The sequence below is a fragment of the Pan paniscus genome, chromosome X, assembly GCF_029289425.2.
Source record: "Pan paniscus chromosome X, NHGRI_mPanPan1-v2.0_pri, whole genome shotgun sequence".
NCBI classification, from domain to species: domain Eukaryota; kingdom Metazoa; phylum Chordata; class Mammalia; order Primates; family Hominidae; genus Pan; species Pan paniscus.
The window spans coordinates 52,011,808-52,029,317 of NC_073272.2; the positions used below are offsets into that span (position 1 = coordinate 52,011,808).

A 17,510-nucleotide genomic window follows, 5' to 3' on the forward strand; every position below is an offset into this window, starting at 1 on the left:
ACAACTTTTGCACTGACTGCCACATACAGAACCCATCGCTGTCCCCTGGCATACTTTGCATGAGCAGTTGCCACCCTTGTGAGTGGGGAAGAGTAGTGTGGTGAAGAGTACATGTGGGGCATGGATAATGCCAGGAGATAAAAAGGTGATTGATGGGAGGGAGAATGACAGAAGGAGGGAGAGTAGAGAGAGAATGGAGAGAGACAGATGCTGGAAGCGCCAGGCAAATGATAGAGATAAGAAGGAGAGATGATAGAGGGGAAAATAAATGACAGAAAAAGAGAAAACTCTGAGAAAGATTGTAAATATATAGTAGAGAGAAATGGATGACAGGGAAAGAGATGAATGGCAGAGTAAAAGAAACATGATAAATAAGTAGATGATACAGAAGTAAACAGAAAAATTATTTTCATCAATTTATTCATATTTACTGTGCCAGGGTCCAGACTAGGCACTGGTAGTACAGGGTTGAATAGGATAAGGGCCCCTGCCTTCAACAAGCTGGCTATATCGTGAGATAAAGCAGCTCTCTACCTCCCAGGAGCATTCATGGTCACACTCAAGCTGGAGGATTCCATCCTAGCTGGAAATGCCCCTCACCCCAGCAGAAGCACAGAAGAGCTGGAAATGCCCCTCACCCCAGCAGAAGCACAGAAGATCTCAGTAGTACAAGGCTCTAGAGGGCTAAGGCCTAAAAAGATAGTCTTCAGAAGAATAGCCTTGCTGGGGAAAACAAGGATTGAGTGGTAATAGGCCAGATACAGACCAGGAGGTATAGGAGGAAGGGCAGGGGAAGCTGTTTGTCAAAGGCCAGGAAGTAGAGCCACAGGTCAGCAACAGTGGCTAAGATTTAAGCGGAGGAAAGCCAGGTGAAGCCCCTAGCTTTGTAACCACATTGTTCTATTATTGATTTCAGAGTGCCCAGAGTGGGGGCTGAAGGCACAAGGAGACCTTGGGGGCTATGCTTGCTCTGGAGTCCTACACACAAGCCACACTGCCGGGAAATCTCTCCAGCTGCTGCTACCAGGTAGTTATCCGGTCAACAACTATTTGTCAAGCATCTACCAGTAGTAGTACTATGTACCATGGGTATCTACTATGACCTATGCTTTTAGACACTGAGGATATAGTGGTGAACAGGGTATCCTTCCTATTTCAAGCCTTTTTCCATATTTAGGGTTCTTGAGTTCTGGGTTTAAAGTGCGGGCAGTCAGCCTTGGTGCCACCTTCTCCCTAACCATCCAATCCCACACTGAGTTATACTGAGTTTTTTTTTTATGATGTTTCTCTGGCCCTGGTTTGCTCTCTCTCTCTCTCTCCCTACCCCCCCCACCTCCATTTTCACTGTGGCCATTAGACAGAACCACAGCTCTTCTCCCAGAACCCACCACCAGCAGCTCCTGTTCTAGTCCAGGCCCTTGAAACTTTATGCCCCAAATACTGCAGAAGTCTGCCGGCCTGTCTGCCTTGTTCTACCTCCAGTCACTGCTTTTAGGTCATATCATGTTAAACGCCAACTGAATTGGGGTACTCTCCTATTCAAGAATCTTCACTGGCTCCCTATTTCTTACTCTGTCCCACATCAAACGTAAACTAGATCAGTTTCAAAGTCTTCAATAAGCTATCTTTACCCATCAGCTCAATCTCCCATTTCTCTGCTCCAATCACAGCCTGCAACCAGCTCTGTCCCTTCCTGATTCTGTGCCTTTGCTGTTGATATTCCTGTTGATCTAACACAGGCTCTGGGGTCAGACCACCTTTGTTTGAATCCCAGCTCTACCACTTATTAGCTCTGTTGCTTTAGACAGGTGACTTCACTTCTCAGAGCCCTAGTTTTCATGGCAGTAAAATGTGGATAATAGTACCAAATGGGATTGTTGAAAGATCAAATGAGACAGTGCAAGTGCTTTGAATCAGGCCTGGCAAGGCCTCGACCAATCATAGTTATGACTATGACTGTTCCCTCTGCCTGGAATGCCCCCTCTCCTTTTGTTAACCTAAATCCTACCTGTTCTTCAAGGTACTGCTCAAGTACCATCTCCTCCAGGAAGCTTGTTCAGGGTAATCTAGCCCTCACAATTGGGTCCATAATAATATGATATTTGATATTGCCCATCATCATTTCATGTGTGTCAGTCTCATCTCACCAACTATACCAAGCCAGTAAGCAATGGGTGAAAAATGAGTGAGACAGATGTAGGTTCAGATCCCCTCTGCCACTTTAGATGTGTGTATCTGTAAGTTGCTTAACCCATCTGAAATTTAGTTTTCTTATCTGAGAAAGGAAACAATAATTCCTATCTGGCTAGGTGACTGTGGGGATTAGAGATAGTATTCTCAAAGCATCTGGGACACAGCCTGATGCACAGCAAGTAGTCAGTAAGTAGCAGGTACTATAATAATGGTTATTAGCTCAGACTTGTACCTTTTGATGGCTCAAGAGTACCCACACCTAGGGTACCATCCACTGTTGAGGTTCTACTGTACCACTACCTTGCCACACTGTGAAACATACCTTACAAAGACTCTTACTATTTTTTTTTTTTTTTTGAGACGAAGTCTCATTCTTGTCGCCAAGCCTGGAGTGCAATGGCACAATCTTGGCTGACTGCAACCTCCGCCTCCCTGGTTCAAGCAATTCTCCTGCTTCAGCCTCCTGAGTAGCTAGGATTACAGGCATGTGCCACCATGCCCAGCTAATTTTGTATTTTTAGTAGAGATGGGGTTTCACCAGGTTGGCCAGGTTCATCTCGAACTCCTGACCTCAGGTGATCCACCCGCTTCGGCCTCCCAAAGTGCTAGGATTACAGGCGTGAGCCACTGCGCCTGGCTGGCCCCTTACTCTTTCTAGGGTTTCTCCAGGAGTAGGAACCAATCCCAAAGTAGACAGAAGAGGGAAGTGGGGGCTTTTAGGACACAGAGAAAACTAAAGACTGGAAGAAGAAAAATCCAAACAGAGGGAGCTGGAGCCAGAGCTAGAGCCTTCTAACCCTAGTTTGGGACAGGAGAATAAACTATCTATATGGTCTACTATTTGGCCTATTATTAGTTCGGAATAGCCCTAGACTTGAAGTCAGTCTACACTTGCATTCAAACTGTAGTTGTGTGGCCACGGGCAAGTCACTTCTGCGAGTTGCAGATTTTTTATCTGCAAAATGGGGAAGATGACCATCTGTTTTTCATGAGTTATGTTTTGGATTAAATGCAGTCCCATGTGTGAAATCAACCAGCATAGTGCCTGACATACTGTATAAACTTAAAGAAAACACACAGCAGGACCACTTATTGAACACTGAAGATGTGCCAGGCACTAAGCATTTCACATGCATTAACTGATTTAATCATCTCTCTAACCTTATGTGAAACAGTTTTATTATTGTTATTATTATTAAGACAGGGCCTCTCTGGCTCTGTTGCCCAGGTTGGAGTGCAATGGTACACTCATAGCTAACTGCAACCTCAGACTCCTGGGCATAAGCTATCCTTCTGTCTCAGCCTCCTGAGTAGCTAGGACTACAGGCTACAGGTGCATGCTACCGTGCCCGGCTAATTTTTTTGTATTTTTTGTAGAGATGGGGTTTCACCATGTTGGCCAGGCTGGTCTTGAACTCCTGGCCTCAAGCAATCTTCCTGCCTGAGCCTCCCAAAGTGCTGGGATTACAGGCATGAGCCACCATGTCCAGCTGGTAAGTTATTATCCCCACTTTACAAATGGAGAACCAGAGATGCATAAAGCTTAAGTGATTTGCCAAGAGCACATAGCTAATAACCAGCAGAATTGGGAATGAAACTCAGATCCTCCAGTTTTTTCCTAGGATACCACACGACCCCTCCTCTCCAAGGAAGAGTCTATCTGAAAAAGCCTGTATTCCTGAGGTTTCCCATAGCAATTCCCTCAAGAAGCAGTCAGCAAAGGGAGGTATCATTAGTCCTAGAGCTGAAACCATTCCCTCCATAGGCAGTGGGGAGAGAGAGGAGGAGAAACAAACAGAAAAGTAAGAAAATGCCTACGACCAACCATGCAGCTCTAGGCCAAGATGTGAAGGCAGTGACCCCAGTGCTTGCCTTTCTCCTAAGGCTGGCTCAGGCACTATCAATAAGCACACACCTCATCCCACCCTTCATTACTCCAAAATGCTTTTCTTAGGAAGCAAAAAGAAAGAGATATTGAAGAAAGAAAGCAAGAGGGGGAAGAGTGGCAGCAGCCATGGCTACTGGCTGTACCTACCATGGAAGTTGCCCAGGGTGGAGAGATGGCTTGGGAGAGAGCGGGGTATCCGGCTAGCTCAGACTCTCGTTGACAAACCCTCCAGCCAGCGTCCTCCCTTAGCTGGGACCCATCTGCCCTCCAGTTAAGACCTTCTGGGGCGAGGGACCATCAGCCCAAGATGCTGAGTGTGATCCAAGGGGCTCAGGCACAGTCAGGTTCCAGTTCTAAGAACAGGAAGGAGGAGCACTGAAGGCAAGGTATGACCATCAGCCTGGATGGACCTAGATATGGCCACAGCCTTCGGGAACGAAAGCCAGTGTCAAGAGCTGGATAGGAGTGAAGACGCTGCTCCAGGAACCAGCCAGCACCCTGGTGTCAAAGGGAAGGATGAAAGGCACTTCCAGCAGCATAAACAGCCCCCCTGCTCCCTACTCCAACCTCCTCTGAGCCCAGGCCCACCCCCTCGGCAGCTCAGAGGCCAATAAGGAAGCTGGGCCCCCAGCCACTGCTAGAACTCAGGAAAGGAGCAAGGAAATGATGTTTGGGAAAGATAAAGCGGGTGTCTAAAAAGAATTTTTAAAAATACACGTAAGTGAGAGAGAAAAATACCCCAGACACATACACTTAAAAGAATTCCTGTGCTTCCTGGACTGAGTTGACCCCACCCAGCCATCTCTGCAGGTCCTCTGGGCCCCAGAAAAGTACAGATAAGCCAGGACTAGCAGCCTCCAGGTCCAGAGGAGTAGCACTCCAGCTGATTTTATATAGCTGGGGGCAAGTGACTGAGAGATTTTCCAAGGTGAAGGTCCTGGTGAGATACGAAGGCTCACAAACATTTTCGGATGTATTTACAGGGGTCTGCACTTCCTATGCGGACTTGAGCAGATCCAAAGAAAACCCAATTTTACACCAGAGACTTCAACTCCAGAAAAGGTGCCCATTAGCTATGCTGGAAATGTGGTGTTTGGGGTCAGTGTCCCTGGATCTGCCATGAATTCACTCTGACCTCTGGCAACTTACTCCCACTCTCTGGGCTTCTGTTTCCTCCCTGTAAAATAAAACATTGAATTCAATAGTCACAAATGACCCTTCCCACTCTAGCATGCTATGATGTAGTAGTCCTAGGCCCCAGGCTGAGGTTCCAAATGATGCCCTAAGTGATTAGCGCAGTAGCCAGAATCCAGAGCAGCCCTATGTGGATTTGTTGCACCCCCTAAGCCCAGGCTCAGGCACCAGGATTTAATTTATCTTGGGGAATTAGAGTCAGGGTTTTCCTTTCATTAACACTCCCAATTCCCTACTCCAGTTTCCCTTGGCCTCTGGCCTCAATTCCAGTAATTTCTGGCTCCTGAGAGGGCTTATGCAAACTCCCTTAGGACATGAAGTATGTATGCTAGGGCCTTTCCTCTCTGGAGAAATCATGCCTGGAGGCCCCTTCCCCTTTCTTCCCTCTGTATCTCACAGGAGAGTCTGGGTTGACTTTTATCAACTGTATAGGGGAAAGTTTGGGAGCTTTGAGGAGCATATGGATCTGGCTTACAGTCTCAGCTCTACCATTCACTAGTTGTTTGGCCTTGGGCATGTCACAGAATCTTGGTTTCCTCATCTATAAAACATGCCTGGCATGTGAAAGGCACTCAATAAATGCTATCTGTTTTTAATATTACCCGTATGCAAAATAATAATGAGCGAGGTACCATTAGCAATAAGAAAACTGATTTCTTCAACCCAAATGAAGAGAAAAGAGAAAGGACTAGTTAAGAGAAGGCTCAAACGCCAAACCCAGTACGCTCTGGAACAGCACTCTCAAATTGTAGTGGGCATACTAATTACCTGGGGATCTTGTTAAAATGCAGATTTTGATTCAGCGAGGCCCAGGTTCTGACTTTTAATAAGCTCCAGAGTGATACTGATGCTCCTGGTGTGATAACCACATTCTGAGTGGCAATATACCAGGACATAATCTGGTCCAAAAAATGCATCAGGTTAAAATCTCTTTTCATTTCATTCCTCAGGCCTGGGTGTCCGGCCGCCCTTGCTCTTCTGGTCGCCAAATGTCTTTCTCCTTTTGCTCAGTGGCCCAGCCCATGCAAACGCTTGCCTGAAGAAGTTTGCCAATCCCCACTTCCTAATAAAATAAAGAGCAACTGGTTTGTTATCAGTGTGACCCTGCCAGTGGCCAAGTGAGGCTGAAAAAATTGTGAGTAGAGGTGCAAGCATGTTCATGGGGCTGGCTGAGGTAGGGAGAAAGGGTGCGAAGATGAGAGTTGGGATGTCATCAGATGAGGAGTAGGCAGGTGGGCACAGACAGTGTATACTCAAGAAATCCTTCGTTGAGGGAAGATGAGAGAGAAACTTGAGCGGTTTAGCCAGTTTGGGATTTGGGGAAGAGGTTGGGAGAGGTGGTGGAGGGAAAAGGGCATATGCTCCCATTTAGCAGAGCTGAGTTCCAGATAACATGATCAAGTATGACCTCCTGTGCTCAGGGGACGGTAAAGATGACTGCTTCTTTTCCAAGTACTCAGGAGACGTGAACTTGGCATGGGGGCACAGGAGGGTGGGCACATGCAGCAGAAAAGCCAGAAGCTGGCTCCCAGGAGAGGCCTTATAAAGGCTCTTGTGAGAGGTGAGGGGTGGAGGTGGACCAATTCTGAAAGGAGTCAGTCTCCAGCTGCCCTAGTCAGCTGTCACCCCAGTATCTTCCGATAGCACCATCTGTCTTTGAGCCTGGCTCCCAGCAGACCCCTGAAGAGATACTTGGGAGAAGATGAGCAGAAAGAAAACCATGGCTCTGCTCTAACTTAGGGGAAAAAGGAAAATGTAACCCCTGTTGCTTGTGGTTGTGCTCAACCTGAGGCCTGGACCATAACAGAGTGTGGGTACTTTCCACTTTTTAAAGTATTTGTATAAATAGAAGCACAAAATAACGTCCTTGATTAGCTCTGTTTATTTTCTGTGGCTCTTCCAGCCTCCCTCCAAACAGCACATTCCACCTGCCCCACACGAAGAAGCCCAAGCTCATTCTGGCAGGCTCAGCAGGAAGGGAAGCCCACAGACAAGCCGGGGGACAGAACAATGCATGGCTTGTTTATTTGACAGAAGAGGGGAAAAGCTGCCTGGTCACCATGGAGGGACACAGAGCTCTGAAGGCCCACCCCCACCCACTGTTGGCTGGGGTCCTTGCAGCCTGGTAATCAGGAAACCCTTCCTTATTATAGACCCAACCAAGGGGGGAAGTGTGTGTGTGTGTGTGTGTGTGTGTGTGTGTGTGTGTGTGTGTGTGTAATTTGAAAGAGAACTTTCAGGACAATGGCTTTCTCATCAGTCTGGGAAAGCTATAATCTGGGTCATCTGGGAGATGAATACTCTCTGGAGAAGGGGCTTTTGGTACCCAGCTCTGCCTCCCTGCCTCCCCTCCTCTCCCCACCTCCTCTGAATAGCCAGTTCAAGTTCTTCCATGTAAATCTGCTGGGTCCCCCTCTCCACCCTCCACCTCAGAATCCATCCCTGGCTACAAAGAAACCCAGGGTAGGGAATAAGAAAAGAAGGGAATGTTCGAGTGGAAATAAAGACTCCCCACAAATGCTGTGGTGTGTGTCAGGGGTGATCTTTGTCTTTCTGCATAGGGAGTGATAACTTCCTCTGGCTAGGGCATTACATTTGACCCTCTGCTTCCATTTCTCCATTTTCACATTGAAATCTTTAAGACACAGGGGGACACCTCTTTTTCCAAAGAAGGTTGGCAGGAAGTAACCATACAGATGACTCGGGAAAGCTCTGCACATAGCAGCGGGTAGGAAAATGCTTAGTACTTTAGAAATGCAGTACTCGGGATTCTCTTTCAGAATGGGCTAGAGAGAAATTTCTAGTTTTTCTATATATAGTGTGATAAAACATACCAGTCATAGACTTGTTTAACTGACAGAAGAGGGAAAACGCTGGCTGATCTTATCAATGATCCTAAAGGCAAAGAGGTGGATAGTGAATATTTCGAAGCTTCTAGGAGCAAGGGGAGCAAGTCCAGAATCTGAATAATGAAAGAGTTTTTTTCCCTCTCCCTTCTATGTACAAAAGTTAAGGGTGCAACACCAGAGGGCTAAGGGAGACTTCAGAGGAGCACATAGGGAAAATGGCATCAAGTTCACAGTGCACCATCTGACTCAACAGATAGCCTTAAAGGTTTTGCCATGATGCCCAGTTTCCTAAACCAACACCCAAAGCGATAAAGAAGGTGGAGGATGTTTGTCCTCCAGCTCTGGTTTCTATCAGTAACATTTATAGCGTCCCTTGGGAAAGAGGCTGTAGGAATAATACCAGTTTTCCTATCTTCCTCCTTAAAGCCCATTATCCCTTTCAGTTCAAACTCACTGTTCGACCTACCACTTTTCAGAGATCTGATGGAATCCATAAAGGTTTTCCCCAGAGTCAAGTCTCAAAGTCCTCAGAACTACTTCTGGCCACTCCCCAAGTCATCTCTACTACTAAAGACACGGAGCCCTAGGACAATAACCAACAACAGTTAGGACCCCAATAGAAACAAGAACACCCAGTCACTCTGCTTTGATACAACTTGACAATCAGGAGGAGCCAAGACCCAGCAGAGCTGGAGCACAGTGAGCAAGGTGGACTGTAGTGGGAGATGATATTGGGGAGGTGCATAGGCCAGATCATGGAGTTTCCAAAGGCTGAAACAGTTTGAATTTTATTCTCAGTGAAATGGGAAGCTGTTAGAGGTTGTTAAGCAGGGGACTAACATGATGTAAGTTTTATAAAGGCTTGACTTGGCTGATGGATTTGTGTGTGGGGGGGTCAACAGTAGAAGCCAGAGAACCATTTAAAGGGGCTATTATAGGTAAGCGATAATGGTGGTTTGTTCTAGGAAAGTAGCAGTTGGGACAAGAACAAGAGATTTGATTAGAGGTATTTTGAAGAGGTAGGGCTGACAGTATTTGTTGATGGACTGAATATGGAGAATGAGGAAAAAAGAATGAGCTATGACACTTGAGTCACCTGGCATCTGTACCTTCTTAGCACAGTATTCATTACCGAAACTGAGTCATTAGGGGCTCTAAAAAGAAAATTGGCAGTCTTCACTATTGTTTTGTCCAAGCATTTACAGAGCTCCTCTATCTACATTTAAGGTGTTTGGAGAGGTACTAGGCAACATGCCAAAATGAAGAAGAAGTAATCCCTGTGCTCAAGGAATTTAGTGTGGTAGAGGGTGGATGAAAAATACCTAGAAAACCATTAAAAAGGATGGAATGTCAGAAGTATCAGAAAGGAAATGCTAACAAAATGAGAGTCAAAAGAAGGAGAGAGCACTGCTGCCTGAATCAAGAATGGCATCACAGAGCCTCTGAGCTGATTTTGGAAGAGTCAATACAATCACCACTGAAGATGACTGGGAGAGAGGCCATGCCAGATTTGCATGAACAGAAGTGAGAAGCACAGGAATACCATGAAGGAAGAAAACACAGTTTTTATAAGGCACAGAGGAAGTGAAATTAGAATGATTCAAGAGCATGGTGGGCCTTAAGAGTCAAGTTAAAGCCTTTACTTCACATAATCCAATAAGCAAGAGAGAGCCCTTGGAAGTTCCAGAGTAGGAGAGCAATATGGTACGAGCGGTATTATAGGAAAGTTATTATGGTAGCCATGTGTAGGATAAATTATGTGGATAGATACTGGAAGCATAGAGAAGTGAGTAAGCTAATGGAATAGACACAATAAAAGGTAAAATCAGAGCAATGGCAGTGGGGATGGAGCAGAAAGGAAGAATGTGACAGAGAATCAACAGCGTTGGACTGCTAATTACATAAGCAGAGAGAACAGATGACTGTGAAGCACCTAGAAGGCTGATATCACTAATCTAAATAGCAAAGTCATAGGCAAGAACCAGCTTCAGGAAACATGAGTTTTATTTCAGATATTAGTTTGTTATGCTAGCAAATTCTGTAGGTAGGTGTGCCCAGCGAGCAGCTTGATGTGTGGACTGCAGTGCTAGAAAGAGGTTGGGGCACGGTATGGACATGTGGTCACTATCCAGAAGAGGCAGCTGAGGCTGTTGCCGTGGATGTGACTGCCCACGGTGAATGTATGCAAAGGAGACGGGGGACGATAGATCTCTGCAGAGCTATAGTTCAGTGAGAAGAGGAAGAAGAGCTGGTAATAGAGACAAAACAATGAAATGCCATTTTCAGTCATATTGGCAATACTTTTTAAAGGTAAGTGCTGACAAAGTTGTGGGGAAATAGATATACATTGGTGGGTGGGAATGGAAATGGGTACACACTTGCTTAAGGGAATTTTGGCATATGTTATCAGAAGACTTAAAATGTTTCTACTGTGCTTGCTTTGGCTGACATATACTAAAATTGCAATGATACAGAGATTAGCATGGTTCCTGCACAAGGATAATGCACAAATTTGTGAAATGCTCTGTATTTTTACTGCAATTAGTGGTAATGGTTTCACAACCTTGTGAATGTACTAAAACCCACTGAATTACACACTTGAAATAGTGAATTTTATGGTATGTGAATTATATTTAAGAAATTTCATATCCTTTGATCCAGTTTTTCCACTCCTAGGATTTTATCCTAAGAAAGCCATTAAAGATGTACACATTTATTTATGTACTTGAAGTGTCTTCCACTGCAGGGTTATTCATAATGGTAAAATTTGGAATATCCTCGCTGTCCAACATTTAGGAAGAGTTAGAACATATTGTGCATTTACATGGAGGAATAATAGTTTGTCATTACAAACCATGTTTTTGAAGACTACTTAATGATCCTGAAAAAGGCTCACAATATAATGGTAAATTTAAAAATTGTATATAAACCTGAACATATTACAAGTTCAATTCAAGAACTATATATGCATATATACATATTCTTATACAGATATGCACATATTGAAAGGCTGGATGTAAATGTACTAATATTGTACCAGTGGGTATTTATCTTTGTGTGGTGGAATTAAGGGTTATTTTTATTTTTCATACTTTTAAATCATTTCTAGATTTTATACACCACACATGTATTACCTTTTAAATAAAAAGAGGTTTCTTTTTTTGAGATGGAGTCTTGCTCTGTTGCCAGACTGGAGTGCAGTGGTGTGATCTTGGCTCACTGCAACCTCCGCCTCCCGGGTTCAAGAGATGGCCCTGCCTCAGCCTCCCGAGTAGCCGGGACTGCAGGCACGTGCCACCACGCCTGGCTAATTTTTTTTTTTTTTGTATTTTAGTAGAGATGGGGTTTCACCATGTTGGCCAGGATGGTCTCCATCTCCTGACCTCGTGATCCGCCCACCTCGATCTCCCAAAGTGCTGGGATTATAGGCGTGAGCCACCGCAACCAGCCATAAAAAGAGGTTTCTAAAGAAAAATGTCACCATTCTACATGGACATATCATTTACCCAGGCAACTGTCTGATATAACTGTCTGACATATTCTTAAATTAGGAATCTGCAATTATACTGGTGATTTCACTTAACTATTTCAAAGATCTAGATTTTTCCCTCAGGGAAATCAGCCTAGAGCCCACCAACCTAGCAAAATGCTTTTTTCCCACATAATTTTGCTGCTTGGCAGTGGATTCTTTTGTCTTACTATTTTTTTAAAATTCCATCTGACAGTTTTTTACCCTTAATATTAGCACTGGGAGCTATTCTTTGCTGTGAGAGTAGACCAGGGCTGGAAGAACCAGGAGCAAGTTTGAGAGGAGGCCAGGAAAAGGAAAAGAGAAGTCAAGTCAAGGTCAGTATCAAGGCCATGCCCAGTGTGTTGAAACAAACAAACAAACAAACAAAAAAACACTACTCAGGGCCTTCCTGGCTTTAGTTCTTTCCCAGCTGCCTGATAGACTTGGTGGGACAAAGTTGGCTAGAGAGGGAACAAAAGTACAAGAAAATTTAGTGGTGGTGGTGGAGGTGTGGCAGCAAGTACCATTTGTAAAGCCATCTAACTGCTAATATTTTAATGCAACATTTACAGTTCATAAAGAACTTTCATATACACCATTCCATTTCATTCTCATAACCTTACTAAGTCCACCTCAGAAAAGAAGAAACTCAGGCTTAGGGAGGTGAAATAAATCACATAAGGCTTGAACACAAGTTTTTTGCATCCAAATTTCTATGTCCCCCCAACCCCCAAATAGTGTTTTTCAAAGTTGTTCTATAGACCAGCATCAGCATCACCTGAGAACTTGTAGGAAAGAAAATTCTGGGGACCCATCCTCGACCTTTTGAATCAGAAACTCTGGGGGTGGGGCCCAGCAATATGAATTTTGGTTTTGTTTTTATACTTTACTTTCTGGAATACATGTGCAGAACGTGCAGGTTTGTTACATTGGTATACACGTGTCATGGTGGTTTGATGCACCCATCAACCCATCATCTACATTAGGTATTTCTCCTAATGCTATCCCTCCCCTAGCCCCTTACCCCCCGACATGCCCCAGTGTGTGACATTCCCCTCCCAGTGTCCATGTGTTCTCATTGTTCAACTTCCACTTATGAGTGAGAACATGTGGTGTTTGTTTTTCTGTTCCTGTGTTAGTTTACCTAGAATGATGGTTTCCAGCTTCATTCATGTCCCTGCAAAGGACATGAACTCATCCGTTTTTATGGCTGCATAGTATTCCATGGTGTATATGTGCCATATTTTCTTTATCCAGTTTATCACTGATGGGCATTTGGGTTGGTTCCAAGTCTTTGCTATTGTCAATAGTGCTACAATAAACATACGTGTACATGTGTCTTTACAGTAGTGATTTATAATCCTTTGGGTATATATCCAGTAATGGGATTGCTAGATCAAACGGTATTTCTGGTTCTAGATCCTTGAGGAATCGCCACACTGTCTTCCACAATGGTTGAACTAATTTACATTCCCACCAACAGTGTAAAAGCATTCCTATTTCTCAAAATCCTCTCTAGCATCTGTTGTTTCCTGACTTTTTAATGATTGCCATTCTAACTGGAGTGAGATGGTATCTCATTGTGGTTTTGATTTGCATTTCTCTAATGGCCAATGATGATAAGCTTTTTTTCATGTTTGGCCACATAAATGTCTTCTTTTGAGAAGTGTCTGTTCATATCCTTCACCTACTTTTTGATGGGTTTTTTTTCTTGTAAATTTGTTTAAGTTCCTTGTAGATTCTGGATATTAGCCCTTTGTCAGATGGATAGATTGCAAAAATTTTCTTCCATTCTGTAGGTTGCCTGTTCACTCTGATGATAGTTTCTTTTGCTGTGCAGAAGCTCTTTAGTTTAATTAGATCATGTTTGTCAATTTTGGCTTTTGTTGCCATTGCTTTTGGTGTTTTAGACATGAAGTCTTTGCCCATGGCTATGTCCTGAATGGTATTGCCTAGGTTTTCTTCTAGGGTTTTTATGGTTTTAGGTCTTACATTTAAGTCTTTAATCCATCGTAATTTTTGTATAAGGTGTTTAAGGAAGGGGTCCAGTTTCAGTTTTCTGCATATGGCTAGACAGTTTTCTCAGCACCATTTATTAAATAGGGAATCCTTTCCCCATTGCTTGTTTTTGTCAGGTTTGTCAAAGATCAGATTGTTGTAGGTGTGTGGCATTATTTCTGAGGCCTCTGTTCTATTCCATTGGTCTATATATCTGTTTTGGTATCAGTATCATGCTGTTTTGGCTACTGTAGCCTTGTAGTATAGTTTGAAGTCAGGTAGCATGATGCCCCCAGCTTTGTTCTTTTTGCTTAGGATTGTCTTGGCTATCCAGGCTCTTTTTTTGGTTCCATGTGAAATTTAAAGTACGTTTTTCTAATTCTGTGAAGAAAGTCAATGGTAACTTGATGGTGAGAGCACTGAATCTACAAATTACTTTGGGCAGTATGACCATTTTCACGATATTGATTCTTCCTATCCATGAGCATGGAATGTTTTTCCATTTGTTTGTGTCCTCTCTTATTTCCTTGAGCAGTGGTTTGTAGTTCTCCTTGAGGTCCTTCGCATTCCTTGTAAGTTGTATTCCTAGGTATTTTATTCTCTTTGTAGCAATTGTGAATGAGAGTTCACTCATGATTTGGCTCTCTGTTTGTCTATTATTGGTATATAGGAATGCTTGTGAATTTTGCACATTGATTTTGTATCCTGAGACTTTGCTGAAGTTGCTTATCAGCTTAAGGAGATTTTGGGCTGAGATGATTGGGTTTTCTAAATATACAATCATGTCATAGGCAAACAGAGACAATTTGACTTCCTCTCTTTCTATTTGAATACCCTTTATTTCCCTCTCTTGCCTGACTGCCCTGGCCAGAACTTCCAATACTGTGTTGAATAGGAGTGGTGAGAGAGGCCATCCTTGTCTTGTGTGGGTTTTCAAAGGGAATGTTTCCAGCTTTTGTCCATTCAGTATGATACTGGCTGTGGGTTTGTCATATATAGCTCTTACTATTTTGAGATGTTTCATCAATACCTAGTTTATTGAGAGTTTTTAGCATGAAGGGTGTTGAGCTTTATCGAAGGCCTTTTCTGCATCTATGGAGATAATCACGTGGTTTTTGTCATTGGTTATGTTTATGTGATGGATTACATTTATTGATTTGCGTTTGCTGAGTCAGCCTTGCATCCCAGGGATGAAGCCGACTTGATCGTGGTGGATCCTCTAGATGATTCTAATGCACGCTCATAAGTTTGAGAACCATTACTGTAGCATACGTTTTAAAACAGATTTTCAAGTGACTTCTAAATACGGGCTGCTGCTATTTTGGCTCTTGTGGGGTGCTGCTTTCCAAGGTAGGCTGGAAGCCTACCTTTAGCTATCAGTGCTATGTGTATAATAGAGGGCAGCTGCTTAAAAAGTATTTAGGTTCCAGGGACAGGAATGTTCTTCTTTAGGGTGAGGAAGCTCCCAGGACCAAGAGGGCAATTCTTGAATCACTGCTGCCCTTGTCAGGGGGAGATAAGTGCTGGTGAGCAGTTGCCATATATGTACTTCCCTGGTAAGGCTTCCTTTCATTAAGGCTTTTGTCTGGTTCCACAATGTTCCACATAAGCCCTTGGGAAATTTCTCTTTCTGAGGTATTTACATTCACAAACCTCAAGTTCATCAAGCTGTTCATTTCATTTTGTATAGCTTTATTAAGGTTTAGTTGACAAATAAAATTGTACACATTTATAATATACAATATATTTTTTCATACATGTAAACATTGTGAAATGATTAAATAAAGCTAATTTACATATCCATAACCTCAAATACTTATCATTTTTTGTGGTGAGAACATCTAAGATCTACTCTCTTAGCAATTTAAGTATACAATACATTATTATTAACTACAGTTACTATTCTGTATATTAGATTTCCAGAACGTACTCCTCTTGTTCAACTGAAGCTTTATAGCCTTTGATCAACAGCTCATTTCCTGCCCCACCCGCCCCATTCCTGGTGACCACCATTCTACCCTCTGCTTCTATGAGTTTGATGTTTTACTATTATAATTATTATTTTTAATATAATTTCAACCTCTATGTGAGATTCAGGGGGTGCATGTGCAGGTTTGTTACATGGGTATATTGTGTGATTCTGAAGTTTGGGGTATGAATGATCCCAACACCTGGGTACTAACCACAGTACCCAATAGTTTTCCAGTCCTTGTCCCCCTCTGTCCTTCCCTCCCCTATCTAGTAGGTCCCAGTGTCCATTGTTGCCATCTTTAGGTCCATGAGTACCCATTGTTCTTACTTATAAGTGGGAGCTAAACATGTGGTATTTGGCTTTCTGTTCCTACATTAATTTGCTTAGGACAATGACCTCCAGCTCTGTGTATGTTGCTGCAAAGGACGTGATTTCATTCTTTTTTATGGCTGCATAGTATTCCATAGTGTATATATACCACATTTTATTTATCCAATTCACCATTGATGGGCACCTAGGTTGATTCCATGTCTTTGCTATTGTGACTAGTGCTGCAATGAACAAACAAGTGCAGGTGTCTTTTTGGTAGAACCATTTATTTTCTTTTGTATATATACTAAGTAATGGGATTGCTCTGTAAGAGTTCAGCTTTTTTACATTTCACATATGAGATCATGTGGTATTTGTCCTTCTGTGCCTGGTTTATTTCCTTAGCATAATGTCCTTCAGTATCATCCATGTTGTACAAATGACAGGATTTCCTTCTTTTTTATGGCTGTATAGTATTTCATTGTATATGTGTGTGTGTGTATATATATATTTCATATATTTTTATATATGAAATATATATTATATATATAACATATATTTTTATATATGAAATATATGTTATATATATAACATATATTTTTATATATGAAATATATGTTATATATATAACATATTTTTTATATATGAAATATATATTATATATATAACATATATTTTTTATATATGAAATATATATTATATATAACATATTTTCTTTATTCATCATCTTTATTCATCATAAATAAAGAATAAATTCATTCTTTATTCATTCATTTATAACACATTCATTCAAGTGTTGTTGGACACTTAGATTTATCCCATATCTTGGCTATTGTGAATAGTACTGTAATAAACATGGGAGTGCAAACATCTCTTTAACATACTGATTTCATTTGCTTTAGATATATACCCAGAAGTAGGACTGCTGGATTATATTATAGTTCTATTTTTAGTTTTTTGAGAAACCCCCATACTGTTTTCCATAATGGCTATACTAATTTACATTTCTACCAATAGTGTATAAGGGTTCCTTTTTCTTCACACCCTCACCAACACTTGTCTTTTTGATAATAGACATTCTAACAGATGTGAGGTGATATGTCACTGTGGTTTTGATTTGCATTTCACTGATGATTAGTGACGTCAAACATTTTTTTAAATATACCTGTTGACCATTTATATATCTTCTTTTGAGAAATGTCTCTTCAGATCTTTGGCCCATTTTGTAATCAAGTTATTTGTTTTCTTACTATTGACTTGTTTGATTTCCTTATATGTTTTGGATATTAACTCCTTATCAAATATGATTTGCAAATATTTTCTCCAATCCTGCAGGTTGTCTCTTTACTCTGTGGATTGTTTCCTTGGCTGTACAGAAGCTTTTTAATTTGATGCAATCCAACCTATTTTTGCTTTTGTTGCCTGTGCTTTTAGGGCCATAGCCAAAAAATCTTTGCCAAAGCCAAATGTCAAAAAGCTTTTCCATATGTTTTCTTGTAGTAGTTTTAGAGTTTAAGGTCTTATGTTTAAGTCTTTAATCAATTTTGAATTGGTTTTTATATATGATGTAGGATAAGAGTCCAATTTCATTCCGCA

At 42.2% G+C, this 17,510-nt stretch overlaps 1 protein-coding gene and 1 pseudogene across 6 annotated transcripts in view; one reads left to right on the forward strand and one right to left on the reverse strand.

Moving 5' to 3' along the window:
* SHROOM4 (shroom family member 4) overlaps window positions 1-17,510 on the reverse strand; it is a 248,616-nt gene that overhangs the window by 71,721 nt on the left and 159,385 nt on the right. The window contains exon 1 of one of the 6 annotated variants that reach the window (XM_008977089.5): window positions 4,229-4,590. The exons of the other annotated variants lie outside the window; for them this stretch is intronic. The gene's annotated coding sequence lies outside the window, so the exon portion shown is untranslated. Of the gene's footprint in view, window positions 1-4,228; window positions 4,591-17,510 lie in introns of those variants that run through there. 6 annotated transcript variants of the gene reach the window in all.
* On the forward strand, window positions 10,558-10,658 carry LOC112438534 (U6 spliceosomal RNA; annotated as a pseudogene).